The 19,773-nt window shown below is 35.7% G+C and overlaps 1 pseudogene; it reads left to right on the forward strand.

The window, feature by feature from the left end:
* Positions 1-15,387: 15,387 nt before the first annotated feature.
* On the forward strand, positions 15,388-16,361 carry LOC145676488 (uncharacterized; annotated as a pseudogene).
* Positions 16,362-19,773: the final 3,412 nt, after the last annotated feature.

A 19,773-nucleotide genomic window follows, 5' to 3' on the forward strand; every position in this document is an offset into this window, starting at 1 on the left:
ATTTCATATATATTTTTAGTCAACACAGAAGGACCCAAGAAACTATACTAAGTTGCATAGCCCAAAGTGAGATCGCATAGGCTTTTATTACATTTAAAATCATAAAAACTTAAATCTAAAATATTATAATGGAATCCTACACAAAATATATTTATAGCATCTTAATCTCCAGTTTACAGTCTCTCATTTGACACTTGAATCATGAAAATCCGTTAATAATTAGCTTTATAAACTCAATGAAAAGGAATACATACAACTCCGGAACAGGTGATCTGTCACTGATTCATTTTGAACGATTTCAGTATTAACATTGGAACACCACAACACGAGATCATAAGAAATAGGTTAAATAAATATGTTTAAAAAATCAGAGTTTATTTCCGCAAAACTGACGTCGCAGAAATCCTAGGATCCATCTGAGAGGTCAGCGCTGATGTTGTTGTTGTTGTTTTCCCCCCGGATAGATCCTAGGATTTTTTGTTCAATTTCTATGTGCCTTTCTTCTTTCTTCCTTTCCTTCCTTCCTTTGTGGCCTGTAAGCGAACTTGTGGCGTTCCACCCAGCTTCAATATAGCTACCTATCTGAATACGAGTCACAACATTCACCCACACAGCTCACAATCTTATTGTATCCATCCCCTCCCATCCCTGGCGCCAGGTTCCCCTCCCTTCCCTTTTGCTGCGTGGGTGAATGTTGTGACTCGTATTCAGATAGGTAGCTATATTGGGAAAAGATAATATGTCAAAACGAAAAGATAATATTATAGGACATGATACTCTAAGAATGGGCTATAATGATCGAAGTTGGCATGGTTTAGTGTGGGATTATACCCAGTCGAGAAGTTAAATTTATGAGGTATGGGACTTCGGGTTTGGTTAATCACTGGGTGAATGAGTTTCGTATATTCTTGAATGTATACTAAAATTAAAAGTGAAATATATATTTTACTTTTTAAGCTATTACTGCTAAAATTACACATTGAAAATTACTATGAAAACTTCAAAAGAAGGTCACGTTTCTTGCAATTGAGTTACTCTTTCAGCCTTCATTCACAATTTTTCGAACGTATGTTCAGTATGTTGTACTTTCTTGTAAGCAGCGAAACAAACACCTGATCACGAGGGTTCTACCTCTGCAACAAAGTGTGAAGAAAACCAATGCTTAACTTCAACTTTGAAATTTCACAGATAGTACAGTAAATACAACCAGAACCAAGCTCATGCTTATTGTCCCTGGTTCAGGATTTGTGCAGGAACTTGATTTTAACTCGTACTTTATTGAGATGCGGACTAGTTTCAACACGCATTTATGCGAAGAAAACATATTTTAACTGAATTAGTATAAACAAAATGTATACTTTCTTCAAAATGCGATGGTAAAGTCGGGAAAAGATTTTCTTGAAAATTTATTTCATATGTTAATTATTATTATTATTTTGTTGTTTTTACGTTGTAAATGTTTATAAATGTCCAGTGTTCGTTACAACATTAGTCATATAGTATTAGGTAATTCTATTCCTCCAGGTGTGTGTTTAAAGAAGGTATATTCTGTATGATGCCGTTAAAGGTACGTAGATATACTTAGTGAAGAGTGTCCGTAAGTGTTCTTCCCTGAGTATTGTATTGTAGTAACGCGGGAATAAAACAGGAAATATTACTGTGAATTATCGAGGAAAAAATAGTGATTCTTCGATATTTTTTCCCAAGAAGTAGGTAGATATACTTCTCCATATAAGTAAATTGCTCCATATAAGTAAAGAAGAACGTTCGGAAATGGTAAAGGCGTTGTGTGAATGAGAAATGACGAAAATACTTTCGCAGTAATTTTTTTAAGTCGTATACAACAAGCCTTTTTGCTGTTTTTGGCGTAGCTCTTGTTAAAACATCTAAAGAAGTTTATAAGTTGATTTGAAGTTTTCAGCCTAATTTCACAACATCCCCTTGAAAACGTAGTTTTTCTACATTTTTTTATGCTAGCAAAATTGTGATCACTTGAGTGCATCAGACAAAGCCTGATTAAGTTCTGTACATTGCATATTCATTTTATATCATATGGTAAATTTATGTATTATGAAATCTGCGAAAAATTGTCCTTTTTCATCTCGTAAGTCGTAGATAACATGCTCACTGGTATAGAGTAAAGATTTTTCATGATAAATTTCACCTCCCAAGCATAATCCACTCATCAGATACTCTGCTTTTACGTAAAATTTATAGCTTTTCTCTTATTCGTAGGATGTTCATTCTAGAGACAGTAACGTAAGAAAAGATGAAAAGTTTTCCTAATGAGATACATCATACATGTCTGGCTAATTCCAGACATGTAAAATTTAATTTCAATCGATTCAGTTATTTCTGTAGTTAATACCAGATTAGGTTGATGTCAATTTTTTTGTACTGAGGTATAATATGCAGATTGTTCGTCTTCTCACTCTTGAATGTTGTAATTCCGAGAACACTGCTGCTCCCGACACTTTTTTAAAAGTAAAAAAGCTATTGTGCCAACTGTCCTTTCTCTAACAGAAGAGACCACCTAGATTATAAGAGTTGACGTACGAATTTAATCCTCTTCCCTTCTTTATGATTCCCATTTGAATGAACGTAACGTAATAAAATGCCACTTAAATGTAGACGCTCAACATATTAAATTATTTATTTCAAACAGTTCAGCTGCCTGTATTTTATAATGTGATGCATAACATATTTCTTCAATTTTTCGGTATTCAGAGTGTACCATTTATCTTCGTACGCCCTATTTACTTTTAAAGTAAAAAACAATAACGACTAGAGTGTTTCACGATGCTAATAACACTCGAGAGGCATTGTTTGCAAAAACCCTGTAATAGCAAGATTCCAAACCCAATACATATTTCGATTTGTGCGAATGACATTACACCAGGTTATGATAAATTTAAATTCTATCTTTAGAGCACAAAGATAAAAGCACCAGTAATAATCTAGGAGTAACGAAGGTTTTAATGGTTGTCCACATTATCTTAACGTGGAATTCTGGAGTCGTTATATCATGTATTTCAAATAAATAGATAAAAATTACAAGAAATTGAAAAGTCTATGCTTCTCAAAAGTATTTATTTAATAAGAATGTATCAGATGTAACTACGTAGCTACATATCAATATACGCAAAATTTTACTATCCCAAGGTATCAGACTATATAAAATCGCAACTAGAAATTTGTATACTTACGGAAGTCACGTATCTTGTGCAAAATTTTAAAAGTTTTTATATCGTCCCTTTCTTTCTTTGTAATCATAGCGACAGTTTTTTGTAGCTGCAATTGCAACAAGTTCTTCCGATTTTTAAATTTTCTGACACAAAAAGTAATGATATATAATTATTGTTAGTGACAACGGGTCTCTATTTTCACTTATAATAATGAAATGTTTATTCCACATAGCACAAAATAAGTATTTTGGTATGTACCAGCTTAACTCTGATATCGTATATATCGTGACGGACGTAAGTCTTTGACCAGGTAATGGCGACTGCTTTGAAACAAATGCAGCTTATAATAATTAGGTCTTTCATATCTGTATTTTCATGTGCACAAGAAACATACTTCTGGGTCGTGATCGCAGTGATTGATAGTGAGTGGTGGGTCGTAGTGTGTCATGGTGGTGGTGGGTCGCAGTGGGTGATATGCTGTTGACCCACGACCGACTGACCAGCCGATTCAATAAACAACTCCATCTGTGGCACTTCCCGGAATATCCGTACAGATTTTGGAAAAGTTCCAAACAATATGTAATGGTTACATTTTAGGTTAAGATATTGCTAGTCTACTGTTTCATCTTTGAATAGAATCGCGATTCGCCGTGTCTTTTTTCTACATATTTTTTCGTGAGGAACGTTAATGAGCAATATAAAATACAACTTTCTCGATTCGGATCGGTTTGGGTTAACAGCTTGAAAGTAAAATCCTTTAATGTCCAACGATTATGCCTGTTAGGTTAAGGAAGACTATGATTAAAGCAAGTGAATTATGCTGGAGGAATTGGTGAAATGAGAAAGTGGGAGTATCCCGAGAAATCCCACGAGCACGATGTCAGTCTCAACCTTGCTTGCTTTGGGAACGAACCAGGCACCCCAAACATCAGATGGTTTATTAGACGGGGTCTCACTTTCGATTCCCGATGGGAAAGCCTTTTAAATATTAAATGTCCTCGATGTATCTGTGTTCGTGTCCAGGTCGTTCAAGGTTATTGGAAACACCTGTAAAACAAGAATAACCGAATATAATAAAGATCAGTTACGGAGATACTTTGGGTCTTTTTTAAATATAATCTTGAATTCACTGGACTACGCTATGTTATCTTGACCAAAATCAGTGATTAATGGTTAATAAAAATTATGAATCGTAAACGTTTGCAATTCGCTACATAGCAACTCTTACACAAAAGAGCAATTCGCTACATAGCAACTCTTACATAAAAGAGCAATTAGCAACTCATTTAAAAGAGTGGTCATAGGGTAGTGGCTTGATCATTCGCTGAATGTTAATATTTCTGATGTATAATAAAATGAAGAATTGTCAATTTCTCTTGTTCTTACAAGTTAGAGTTGAAACGACTTCTTTCACAGGGAAAACTAATTACATGACGTCACAATCTCGATTTCTACTGTCTTAAAACATCGCTTATTTCGAAAACAATTCATGAATACAAATGGGTCATTCTTCAGGCCTATGAGTCATAAAATTGCCTGAATTGTTACTAACTGTTCTTCTACTCTTACTAGAAACAATAATAATGTTTCCCTTCTCTATTTTCAGCACGTTCCATATATTCGTTCAAAAAAATTGATTAATAGTAACTATTGTTTTTTGTATGTTTTGATGATATTTCAATATAATCGCAAACATAATCCAACGTCTTTTACTCAAATAAAGGGTGTTACTTCGAAAGGGTATCGTGATGGAGACAAATCCTACTTAGCTTCTGTTAAGGCATCCGAAGTTTCGAATTTCATATTGTCCAGTAGCTGACACCTTTTTCCTCTCTTTGCAAAGTATCTCTTATAACTCAATTCCTCCTTACAGAGTGTCCAAAGAATTTATTTTCATTTTCGTAATTTCAGTGTGCTTATTTGCATTGCAGTAGGACGCAATATTAAGGTACCAAATTTTCAGTAATAATAATAATGTAGATAAGAAATTCCGTACGAGGACACATTGTATTAAGCCTGTAGAATCGCCTGTAACGTTAGCCAGAAGTTACAATATAGTCGGGAGTAAAGAGAAGTGTCAGGACCATCAGGACATACCCTCTCCATACGTCCCTACAACTAGCTAAATGTTATAACGGAAAGCTTCAAGACAAATTTCGTGTAGAAAGTAGGGATTCTGAATTCACAAGAACCGTAAGAAAATTTGTTTTTAAGTAATGGTTATGCCGGTTAAGCTACAGAAGACGTCGATGATGAGAACGAAAGAAATATTCGAATAAGGAAAGTGGGAGGAAGCGGATCACGGAGAAAACCAAAACTGAACTGTGTTTGTTCAGCACAATACTCACTAGGCAGGAGTTGGGTGAAAAAGGTTGAACCATTAAATTTACACTTCAGTAATAATAATAATAATAATAATAATAATAATAATAAAAATATTAATGGTATTAAAAGTTTTAAAGTTGCTCTAAAACTTGGCAAAACTTACTTAAACGTAGATGTTTCGGGGAAGGGGATCCGTACCTTCGTGAGACATTTCTACAGGTACTCAAATTTAATCGCAAATTTTCCGCTAAAGTTTAGTGTAGAGAATATTCTATTGCACACGTTGTCTCGAAAAGGTTTATCGCATTCTTTATTGGTGTTTTGAGGCAAAAATTTTCGAAGTCCAACTTCGGGTATCTTCGGAAAAAGTAAACCAGGTTCGAACCTCCAAGCCAGCCTTTGCAATCTGGAAAAAGTTTGCAGATGTGTTTTTCTTCTTTTAAATATAATAAGACTTGTTACCAAGTGTAAAAAAGCAACATTGATTGAAATACTTAATGATACAATATTTCGAAACCTTGTATTAATGTCAGCACGTGCTTGTTTGTCATTTAGCTCTCCATACGTGATGGAACATTTAGATACGTAAAAGAATGTTTCCATATGTAAAAGAATGCTCAAGGTTAAGACATAGAATATAATTATCCCGTGAGTACTAAAATAAAAGTCAAATTACAACAGAAACAGCGTTTGTAGTGGATATGAATGTCATAATTATCTTGAACCTTTATACGTCGCTAGAAGCATGATTCTAGGAGTCCTTGTGGTAGCTCACTGGTAAGTTACCAGATTTCAAATCATACGGTTATGAGTTCAATTCCCATCTGGGTCAATGCTTTTTTAAAAATTATATTTTTCGCATTGCATGAAAAATTATATAAAATAATTACATTAAAATACATCAGATGTATATATATAACATAATCATTGCAGAACATAGTAATTATTATGTATAAATATAAAGTCTGAGATAATTTTCACAATAGGTCGGTATTATATATGAGAATGTTAAATGCAAGTTAGGAAAATCGTTTAATAGCAATAAATAAATTACGTAGTGTATTTATTTGCAGCTATTTGTCATACAGATGTAACTTCTCAATATTCTCAATACAGCATGGCATTTACATTCGTGAAATACAGTATATTCCTACGGATATAGAAAGTGTATAAACAGAGTATCCTAAGTCGGATCCTGCTTCAAGACACATAACTTTTCCCGGTCCCCTTAACGTCACGGGAAGAACACAAATTCTCTTTAGAACGGAATGTCGGAACTTAGAGTCTCATTCGAATACGCTGAATATGCTTTTGTATATTCATCTCTTGCTCTCTCGCTTTGTTTATGTGTGTGTATATGTTGCGGAATATCCCAAGTTGAATACAACATTTGCAAAGTATATGAGCATCAGTGTCATGGAGTACCGGAAATTGAAAGTCGTGTTTTTTGAGGTTCGATTTGCGTGTTTATGTTAGCTCACTGGTGCAGTAAGGGGCTTGTTAATGAGGTCGTCTTGAGTTCAAAGCCTGCAGAGAATTATCATTTTTTTGTTAGTAGAATTACACAGAAATCGGATATAAGGAGTGGTTTACTTCTAGTAATATTTTCAGAAGCGTTTTGGTTGCCCTAAAAAGGGTTGTTTTCGGGAGGTAATTCGGGGACATTAATATTGTGTCCAAGACCCTTCTGAATTTATTACACGCCCCATTCTTCTGGGCATGGAATCTATTAAATGGATGGCAAATCTATCTCCTTCCCCTACCTCCAGCCATGCTCCGGAAACAAGATGCCACAGGTCATCCTGAGTTCTTTGTGGATCTGCCTCAGGCCAACTGTCCCTTAGACTACGCTTCACTTCTGCCCACATATTTTTTATGGGATTGAGATCTGCTCCACGAGGCGGCCAGTCAATTAAATCATCTCAGGCTGCCCTATGAACCATTCCTGAACCATACGAGAAGTATGTATTGGCGACTGGTCCTGCTGGAACTGAATTACACCTTCAGGCTGAAATACTCGTACAGATGGCACCATGATACTACTCATAATGTCTAAGTACTGAGTACTGTCCAGATGTCCTTCAATTCTGTGAAGCTGTCCTGCTCCGCGACTGGAAATCCAACCCCAACAGGAAATAGATACATGGCCACTGCAAAAACAAGCAGCCACATAGCCAGGGTCATATCGGGTGCCTCTCGGACGATACACAAAACGGCGTCCCACATTTGATGCTGTGAATATGGATTCATCTGAGAAAACTACGTTTTCCCAATTGCGACCCACATTCGCCTGTGCAAACGCACGACGGTAAATTTTGTGGTCGTCTGAGAGTTTTTCCTTCACGGCAGCAACACGGCCACGTAACCCAGCATGACGAAGCCTTCACAGAGCTGTATGCTTCCTACCAGGAAAAAGAGAAGCTTCCCTTAGCTGTCTAGACATCCTTAGTGGGTCTAACCGAGATTCGTTTACTAATCTCGCATCTTCGGCTTCGGTCGACACATGCAAACGACCAGGAGATCGTAAATCACCAGTCTGACGTGTAGCACCATATTTCCGAATCCATCGCCTTCCTGTAGAGGCCGGAACACACTCGCCTGCTAGCTACAGTTGGAGAATAGCCTTCCAACTCTCATAAAGTAATTACTGCTGTACGTCCATCCATAGTTACCAATGCTCTGAGCTGTGAGCAGGAAGCAATAGGTAAAAGCTAGTACCTGACGTGTGATTGGTTACTTCCAAGACACGCCTATTGTGGGGAACGACTTGGTCAACGACTCGCGAAAGAAATCTGAAAATGGTGCGCCGTAATAATAATATTAAAAACAGTTTTTATAAACGAATATTAATACATACGAAAAGCTGTTTAAAGAATGAATTGTTATACTGACTTTACACGTATAAAAACATATACCATATACCAAACAGATTGAGCGATATGATAATAGCTGTATTCAGACGAACACTTTCGAAGTCCAACTTCGGGTATCTTCTGAAAACAGTAAACTAAAGCTGCTGGTTCGAACCTCCAAGCCAACCTTAGCAATCGGGAAAAAATGTACAGATATGTTTTTCCTTCTGTTAAATATAATATGACATGTTGAAATGGTATGTGTAGAAAAAAACGTGAAATTCATTGAAATACTTAATGATACAATATTTCAAAACTATATATTCACACTCTCGTTTCGTCATTGTGATTTCCATACGGAAAAGAGCATTTACGTATGAGCTCAGTTATATTTCAGAAGCAGCTTCCGAAAAGCGGTCATGTTAGCGGTACACCCCCGAGCGTTTAAATCGTGAGTTCGATACCCGTTCAGGTGAGATTCTTTTATGATATTCTACTTTCCTCAATGCATGAAAATTATGTAAAATAATTACATTACAATTCATCAGTTGTATATATCAGTTGAATATATCAGTTGAACATATATATTCATATCATTTCACGACACAAGCAATTCTTATCTTTAAAGTATAACATTTGAGATATTGACAGAACGTCGGTATGTTATATGTAAATATTAAATACAAATTAAGAAAATCGTGTAATAGCAATAAATAATTTATGTAATGTATTTATTTGCAGCTATTTCCATACGCAGGTAACTTCTCAATATTCGCATTACAGCATTTAGGTAGAGCATATCAAAAATCGGATCGTGGTTCAAGAGAAAAAGACTAGCTAACCCCAAACTGTCACGTAAGAAATTCACGAATCGCAAAAGTAAAGTGAAGGGATTGAGAACGGTAATACCTTAAACGCTCTCTCTGAACTCTCTCTTATCTGCATTTATACATATAAGAGTATGTATGTATGCTCCAACATAACTCATGTATGCCTAGAGCAGGGTCTCTCAACCTGGGAGTCGTGGCCCCTAGGGAGTCGCGAAGATAAGCGGAAGAGATAAATATAGTTAGAATCTCTAATACCGGAAACTAAATATTATTTTGAATTTTGTTCTGATAGGCATACTTTTATTTTTTATACATACTGTAAAGAACAATAAAAAATAAGTCTACTGAACATTTTCAAAGGGTGCAGAGTTGTTTAAAAATGAATTGAAATGAAAGAGGTATGATATGAAACTAATGAGAACTGTATATAGAAATACTAGAAAAATACACATGCAACAAAACCTGCACATTGAAATACAATTAAAATTGAAACCTAATGAGATACATAAGCATGGTGTAATTTCACTAGTTCAGCAATGCCCGGTTTAATCTTCATGACGAACATTATGAAGCCATTTTCAACTGATTTCTTGTCTTTGTTTTAATGTTTACCATAAAAAAAACTTTCGCATAAGTACGATGTAGCAAATAGAATTATTAATTTTAAAGCAGCAGATACCAGACCAGGATAATCTTCTCTCCTCATCAGGCAGAACTTGTCCAAGTCTTCCTTACAGAAAACGAGTTGCAAAGACTTGTAACATGATCATTCTATTCTTTGGTCAAGAAGTTGTGGGTTTAGATCAGATACGTTAATGGCCTCTTCAACGAAGGAGTTTAACATCCATCTTGAACCAGCACCTTCGTCGTTAGGAATATAGATATTACAGTTACTGTATCCACTGTCAATGCCGGGCGCCGAAAAAAGGGGGCACAAATTTCGGAGGAAGTGTGTTACTCATGTTAGGAAAGTGCATGTGCACATGTATAAAATAGAAGGAAAAACGTAATAAAATGTGCTCAAAATCAAGGAAAGGCAGGGTTTACTTTTGAAAATTTTATTGAGCTTCGTGCCAACCATGGTGGCGCTTCGCAGCTAGTCTTTCGACCTCACTCGTATGTACGGAGATCGTCGTATACTCTCGCCCCGAGCGCTGATTTTCCATGCCACGGCACTGTTCACTATAAACAAGAAATAGATTCTACTATTATAGAAATAGGTATGTTAAAAATTCCACACAAGCTTATTATAAAACAAATTATAAAAGGGTCGCTGGCAAGAGGATGTGATAAAAGGGGATCGTGATAGGAATTAGATTGAGAACCACTGGCCTAGAGTAATTTTAACCACATTTCTTTTAGTCTGAAAAAGAGTGCTGTCGAGTTACCTATGGTGAATGGGAGGGGGATATATATAAAAGATTGCTAGAAAATGATCGGTATTAGTGTCGAATTCATAGTTTTCGGGGTCGCTTAGATAAATAGTGTGACTTTCGATTTCGCTTAACTCCGATTAAGCTCTCAGTAGTAGGGATGGGCACGAGCGATTTTTCTTTGAAACTCGGCGCGAAAAATATCCTCCAACTCTACTCGGATTAGAGTCGAGTCGAACCAAAACGAGCCAAATCCTTTGTGTAGTCATACCTAGAAAATACATAGACAATATAATTATTCTATTATCAATTATACTACTATTGCTACAAATAATAATAATAATAATAATTATTATTATTATTATTATTACAACACCGTGTATAAACATGAACGATATATGGTTAGTAAAGGAATACTAAAAGCTATTTGACTGCCGACGTCGGTAGTCATGAAGTCTACAAGGCAAAGACATCGTTCATTACCCTAAGCTGTAAGCGTCGGTGGACTACAGATGGTCAACTATTGGTCTCTAGCCAAAAATTGGTGGCCCCGCAGCGACAAACCGCGGTGGCCCCAGTAACATTTTAAAAACTTTACTACCAGCGGCAGAGACGCGATGAAACGACAACGAACCACAAATTACTCTCTTAAAATACGTTAAAATGCCTATATGTGTGATTTGTTTATATTTAGGTGAGTCAAAAAGACACAATACAAATACCCCAGGGTGGACGCAAACTATCAATATTATGATTACTAGGCACGTGTTCTTCTGTCTTCCCCACGGAAACGATCTTAAAAAGTTTCCTTGTTGAAGGATAAATCATTGAGGTCTTAATTTAGCCAGTCAGACAAAGCCCTACATCTCGAGTTCTAGGAGGTGATACCGTGAACCGTTTCAGATTTATTGCTTTCTGGTGGGGTACTATCTAAATTTGAGCATAATAGCCGACATGCATCTTCGGTGCCTCTTATCTTTTGTACAATTTTAACCAGAGATGGTGTGGGTCAATGAAAATTTGATCCACGACCCACCATGGCCCACTATCACCCACCACCCAAATGACCCATTGGCCCACTCTGACCCATCATCCATCGTGATCCACTCTGACCCACCACCAACTATGAACCATTCTGAACCTTTGCGTCCAACTCAGACTCACCAACACCCATCGACATCAACTCTGACCCATGATACACGTCCTCTTCTCCGTTGACTAAAGAGGTTACACTTATAATAAAACAAGACTGTGAAATTGTCACTTATCGGAGTTTGAATTTCTACCGTCAATGGCTCAAGAACTTCTCTGTTACAATACTGGTGGATCTGACCTTTACGATATATAATGGCAAAGTGTTTCTCATCTTCCGAATTAAAATGAATTTAAATTTATCATATATGATTACGGTATATCTTTTTTTGCCTTACAGACACATTTCAGTAGAAAATGGGATGAAATTTGAAAGTCTCAAATCAAGGAAAAGTAGACCAACGTAAAAAAGAAAGAATAACTAATTTTCTACATAATTTAGCACCTGGAGTGCCACTTTTTATCTAATCCACCCCGAAAATTATGGATTCGACACTAATGTCGATCTTTTTTTTTTTTAATAATTTTGATGTCAGCCCCTTTCATTTCTCCTAGGAGAGCAAACGGATACTGCCACCGTAAGGACTAAATTTGGTCTTAAATGACATTAAAATTTCTACTAATTAATTTAGCGGCCAGTGTTGCATTTAAAAGCTCGGCGCCCCTACGCATTTCTGCTCTCGGCGTCCCCAACAACTACATATTTTTCCGTCCCTTCATACCTAATTTAAAAATAAAACAATTCAAATATGCTTAATTAGTGAATTTATTACAGTTAAATACCACTCACTACACGCTACAGCTAGAACTACGTAACAAAAAATGACAAATGTGAAACATGTTCTGAATTATTTTTAGATTTCTTACGCTATTATTAAATATATTAGAATAGTAAAAGAGGATTGTTCATGAAATAGTATATTTGCTCTTGATTTTTAACTTTTTCATATGAAAAAATTAAAATATTATTCAAGTTTGAACTTTGCACTGTGGAAAATGTTGCCCTCTAGGCAATGTGGACTAATGTTGACTAATGGGAAATGTGGCACTGTTAGCGCCGCTGAAAACTTACGATTCGATTCTAATATCGGTTGATTTCGATATTTTTATGTTGCTACGTAACCACGCGGGGTGTTAATGGGAGCTTAATTGGACTTGTATTGAAAGTAAAACTATTCACCTAAGCGACCACGAAGCTATGGATTCGATACTAATATCGACCCGTTTCTAGCATTTTTGATATGTATCCCGACAGTACTCTTTTCCAGACTGTAAGAAATAAAGTTAAATTTCCGCTAGATATATCAGAATTATGTTGAAACACACACATACATCCACTTTCATATTCTGTATAAATACAGAGTGAGCGAGCGAGCGAGAGAGAGCGACTCAAGACATCACCACTTCCACATTGCAAAAGAATATATCAGGAATTGAATTGAAAATCTATGTAAAGACTTTCTGCTGTGGCATGCTTCATAAGGACAACTCCAGTCTGCTCACGTGACCTTTGGGGTTCAGGAATTTCTTGCAAGTGTTGCGACTTTGTATTCTCTGTTTAAACCCTCGGTTTATGCATCGAATAATTTTTCAAGAACATAAATGACATGCTGTATAATGAATGTTGAGAATTACTCTCTATATGGCAAATAGCTGGAAATAAATAAATGCACTACATGATTTATATATTGCTATTGAACGAGTTTTTTAACTTGTATTTAACGTTCTCATATATATAATACCGACCTACTGTGAACACCTACCTATTTCAGATGTTATATTTTAAACATAATAATTACTATATTCTGCAATGATTATGTTATATATATACAACTGATGTATTTAATGTCATTATTTTATATAACTTTTCATGCATTGCGGAAAATATAATTTTTAAAAAAAGCATTGACCCAGATGTGAATCGAACTCACAACCTTATGATTTAAAATCCGACAGCTTACCAGCGAGCTACCACAAGGACTTCTAGAATCATGCTTCTAGCGATGTATAACAGTTCTCAAGAAAATTAGGACATTCAAATACACTACAAACGCTGTTTTTGTTCTAATTTGACTATTATTTTAATACTCAGGCGATAATTATATTCTATGTCTCAACTTTGAGCATTCTTTTACATATGGAAAGATTCGTTTACATATCTAAATGTTCCATTACGTATGGAGAGCTAAATGACAAACAAGCATGTGCTGACATTAATACAAGGTTTCCAAATATTGTATCATTAAGTATTTCAATCAATGTTGCTTTTTTCAACACTTGATAACAAGTCTTATTATATTTAAAAGAAGAAAAACACATCTGCAAACTTTTTCCCGATTGCAAAGGCTGGCTTGGAGGTTCGAACTTGATTTACTATTTTCCGAAGATACCCGAAGTTGGACTTTGAAAATTTTTGTCTCAAAACACCAATAAAAAATGCGCTCAACCTTTTTGAGACAAGGTGTACGTTTTCAGGAAAATAACTGTAATAAAAAGAACTGAATATCATTGAACACTAACGGTTATAATAAACTAACATGTGCAGTTTGCAGATGTAATTCTATAAGCTTTGCTACAAAAATATATACACAGACCTTAATTCAGTGAGCACTGAAATACAAGGTAACAAAATAATATATAAGATTCAGTCTACAGAGCAATTGTTACCTAAAGAGTAGCATATACTCTTTCGAGAATTGAGATGAGACGAGCAATGTTTACGATACTTTTCGTCTCGTCTCGATTCTCATCTCCAAAGCGTGACGATATTGTGAGTTAGCCTTGTCCCGTCTCGAATTAAAATGTTAAGCCTCATCCCGATTTTGTTCGGTATGTTTTAGAATCGAGATGAGAAATTCCCCTTTTACTGGGCAACATTAGACAAAACCGAAATTTTTTTTGCCTAATGTCACGTTCTGCTTCTAATGGTATGACCCGTGCGATAATAAGTTTTTATTGTTTAAATATTTCACGAGATAATTATTATTATTACTAGTATTATTCCTGAAAATTTGATAGTTCAAGTATTGAAACAAACAAGTATTCAAATATTTGAATGTAATGAAATGTCTGTCATTGCCGATCAATCGCAATCAAAATTCCTAAAGTACAGAAAAAAAAGTTGCTCGACGTGTATTTGGTGGTAGAACCTCCAGATTACTGGTCAAGCTTCTAGACCACTGAACCAGGAACACTACGCTGTAAACGATTCGTCTTTAGTCTGGTTATGTTAAGTCTCTCTGCTTCAGCTTGTAAAGTTGTATGTTACTTTTTTCTTCGTTTCGAAACGTCTTTCGTTTCCCACTTATGATGATATAAGTGAATAATCTTCGGTACTGTTTATAATAATAAGTTGAGTTTTTCTTAAACCTTTGGTTCACAACTTTGTTTTTTCTTCACACGAAACTACAGATATGACAGATTTAATTCTAATACTCTCCATTTGTTTCAAAGGAGTCGCCATTACATGGTCAAAGACTTATGACCGCCACGATATAAATGATTGTTCAATTTGATATAATGAAAAAACTACAGCCTCTTATTTTGAAAGTACAGAGATATGGAGACTTCTCATTGGTACTTCATTTCTTATTTCTACAATATTTCATGTAATAAAACAAATTAAGCGTAATTTTATCATGAAATAAAGCGAAAAATTACCTTTTTTTTTGCTACTTAATTGTTATCTCCAATCACATTTCTTTCTTTGTTGAATATGTTACAGGCCCGATAACGTATTTGCTTCCCACGGAGAAGAGAATACGTTTATTATAAAGAAAGCCATTTCTCATTCAGATGAGGAACGTCATAGTTCGATGCAGTTTGGCAAAGGATTTCATCGATCACGTTTGTCAACACATACGCTGACACAGGAAAGTGAAAAGCGTCAAACGTACCAAAACAGTGATAATCGCTTTAGTCAAAGTTCAACTTTGTCAAGCGGTAAGTTAGTTCATAAAGGTGAGAAATCCCACATCTGCGGAGTATGTGGAAAGGAATTTCGTGAATGCTCAAGTTTGGCTAAGCACATGTTAATCCACACAGGAGAAAAACATCACATTTGCCAAGAGTGCGGTAAGGCATTTAATCAAAGTTCACATTTGGCTAGCCACATGTTAATCCACACAGGAGGAAAACATTACACATGCCAAGAGTGTGGTAAGGCATTTAGTCTACGTTCAAATTTGGCTAGACACATTTTAATCCACACAGGCGAAAAATCTTACATTTGCCAAGACTGTGGTAAGGCATTTAATCAAAATTCAACTTTGGCTAGATACATTTTAATCCACACAGGCAAAAAATTTTACACATTCCAAGAGTGTGGTGTGGCATTTAGTCTACGTTCAAATTTGGCTACACACATTTTAATCCACACAGGCGAAAAATCTTAAACTTGCCCTCACTGTGGTTTGGCATTTAATCGACGTTCACATTTGGCTAGACACATGTTAATCCACACAGGAGAAAAGCATCACATATGCCAAGAATGTAGTAAGGCATTTAGTCGACGTTCAAATTTGGCTACACACATGCTAATCCACACAGGAGAAAAACATCATACTTGCCAAGAGTGTCGTAAGACATTTAATTGACGTTCAAATTTGGTTAAACACATGTTAATCCATACAGGAGAAAAAAACATTACATATGCGAAGAGTGTGGTAAGGCCTTTAATCAACGTTCAGATTTGGCTAAACACATGTTAATCCAGACAGGAGAAAAACATCACACTTGTCAAGAGTGTGGTAAGGCATTTATTCGACGTTCTGATTTGGCTAGACATATGTTAATCCACACAGGAGCAAAACATCACATTTGTCAAGAGTGTCGTGAGGCATTTATTCGACGTGCTGATTTGGCTAGACATATGTTAATCCACACAGGAGAAAAACATCACATATGCCAAGAATGTAGTAAGGCATTTAGTCGACGTACAAATTTGGCTACACACATGTTAATCCATACAGGCGAAAAAAAACATTACATATGCCAAGAGTGTGGTAAGGCCTTTAATCAACTTTCAGATTTGGCTAAACACATGTTAATCCACACAGGAGAAAAACATCACACTTGTCTAGATTGTGGTAAGGTATTTATTCGACGTTCTGATTTGGCTAGACATATGTTAATCCACACAGGAAAAAAACACCACACTTGTCAAGAGTGTGGTAAGTCGTTTAATCGACGTTCTGATTTGGTTAGACATATGTTAATCCACACAGGAGAAAAACATTATGCATGCCAAGAGTGTGCTAAGGCATTTAATCTACGTTCAAATTTGGTTAGACACATGTTAATTCACACAGGACAATAATCTCAAGTGCGGAGAGTGTAGGAAAGCATTTACTGGCAGTTCACATTTGGCAAATGGCAATATTAAAACACACATTTCAATAACCAAACACATGCAAATGGTGGTGAATAGGATTTAGTTTGGAATGAGCTTTGGCAAGACATGTAACTAGACATAGAATATAGAAAGGGATTTGACGCACTCACAAGATGTTAAGTCAAGTTTTGAAAAAAAAAAGTTAAATTCACGATAAATATCCTACAAAGCAGGTCTGCAATAATATTAAATATTAATGGAAACAATAAGTCTTTCAAATGATATACCTCCCCTTTGTTAAGGAATGTGTTTTGGAAGACAAGTTTTAAGTTCGTAATTTGGGCGCAGATATTACGGCAAATTTGTTCCGCATCTACTCTACGATCTGCGCTTCTGCCTTCCCCTCACAGGATTTGCAGCATAGTGAAAAAGTGGCTGACGCCGAGGAAGATTCGAGTGACGATTCCTCAAGTGAATGTTTATCTGAAAATAATGACTCCAAATATACCCCTTCTTAAGTCTTCATATATGTATTGGAGTTAAGGGTAACAAGTTTAAGCGACATCGATAATGAGGGGCACCTTCCTCATCAGCTACAAGTGTAGATCCAGCGGATAAACATGTTCCATGTCTATTCCAACTAGGGCCTTCTGGACCGTCTGCGATTTGGCCGCATCTTGCTGGCCGATACATAGTTGCGCAGGTCCTTTTTCACCGCATATATTTATATTTCACAAGATATTTTTTCATGCTCATTGACGGAAACTGGGCAAATTGAAGAAAAGTAGCGGTCAAAAATCAAGTCGTCCTCCCTTTCACATGAGTTAAATTGATCAGACGAACTTCACGCAAAAATCGCATTAAGATTGTATGTGTCAAAAGAAGACTCACTAATAATAGTGAACATGATTTCACTCCAGTTGTTACGTCTTTGATTTTAAAGCGACTTTAACGGCAGTCATATCTAAAGTGTTAGTGACGTTAACGGAACTCATGGTGTATGTTCGGAAAGAGTTTGTGTACCGAAACTTCGGTACACAGTATCTTCCACTCTTTTTCGCTCACTGTCGTTTCTGAAGCGCGAGATGATGTAAAGTGAATGTGCATGTGGGTTGTTGAAAATAAAGTTCGTAGCTAAGTTTCGTATTCCTTACCTATTTTTTATTGTGTACTCAGAAGTTGTTGAGTATACTGACTTACCAACTTTTCACTCCTTTTATAAGAAAAGTTGTTAAATCAGGTTTTAAACTTTATTCTAAACCGTTGTTTACCTTATAAGTATCTGGTACTGTAAGACATCGCATACCTGTCAAAACGAACCAGCACACAATTTTAGATCATTGAATTGATATATCGCTATTACAACATATTTCTATAAAATTTAAAGCGTGATCCTGTAAAATCTAGCAATAATGAGTTAGCAACTTCTGATTCTAGTGCGTCATTTGATTTGCGTTCAAAAATGGCAAGACAAATTTTAATATACACAAGTAGAAAACTACACATACGATGAGTTTAGAAAAGTATTTGGTGTATGTTCAAGTTTGGCAGGACATTTAATACAGAGATAAAAATCTCACACGCATGCCAACACACAGTATAGAATATATAAATATAATATATATATATATATATATATATATATTGAGCTCACATTTTGCAATACATATGTTAAAACACACAGGAGAAAACATTATTAAAAACAAAAGTGTTCTAAGTGTGTAGAAATGACTTAATTAAAGTTTATATTTTGCAACAGATATATTAATACAGATGGGGAGGATCTGCTCGTGTGAAGACTATGAAGAATGGTGTAATCGAAGTTCAATTTTTGGGGAAACATGCTATCTCTTTCAGGTAAAAGATGGCTATGCATAATTGTGAAAACCGTTTACATGAAGTCCACATTTTGTTAGTAAAAAGATATTGTAAGATATGTGAAACAATTTACTGAAAAATAATGTTTGTACATAAAATTGTATTGTCAAGTTACACACGTGATATAATATACAAATGCGAAACATCTTAGTTATCAAAAGTTCGCGATAAAATTCGTTAAATATCTCGTTCCTTACCTTGATCCGCTCACGTACTGCCAATTCACGTTTCCGCTCGCGACGACGTCAATTCGGCCGTCATCGATAAATCACATTTTTCAGCACTGTGCATGATGCAAAGTGTATGTTTTGGCGCATTTAGGTTTCTTAAATTAAGAGAAATCATTGTTGACCAAAAGTATACTTTTCATTTAAATTAAATTACAACACTGCTAAATATGAGTGAACACACTGAACAAAACACAAAAGAACAGAATACAACCTAATCAACATCCATGTCACTGAGCTAGCTGTGATAATGTTGATATTTATTGCAGGGAGCAGTAATCATTAAGTGCTTCTTGCACATGTGTTTCCACAATATGTAGATTAAACGCGGGTTCAAAGTTAATCAACATCCACGTCACTGCCCTCTTTCTGAGTTTGCTGGCATGTATTGCAAGTAGTACTAATTGTTGACTGCCTTCTGAACACGTTTTTCCCACAATCATTACATTCAAGGCAAGTTCTGTTTTCTCTTCATCCGGAGATGTAGCAAATATCTTTTCGGATTGGTTAGTCCGGTTCATCATCTGTAGTTTGATTTCTGTATAGTGCCAAGAACAGGAGGTTTTTTTTTTTTTAAATTGAGATTTCAGAACGAGCTTTCAGGTTTTCATTTATTAGTTCTAATGCTAACTCATAGATATGGTCTTCTTTTATTATTTTTGATGTTAGGGATGTTAAA

This window comes from Thermobia domestica, unplaced genomic scaffold (genome assembly GCF_964235325.1).
Source record: "Thermobia domestica unplaced genomic scaffold, izTheDome1.hap1.1 HAP1_SCAFFOLD_165, whole genome shotgun sequence".
Classification (NCBI taxonomy): domain Eukaryota; kingdom Metazoa; phylum Arthropoda; class Insecta; order Zygentoma; family Lepismatidae; genus Thermobia; species Thermobia domestica.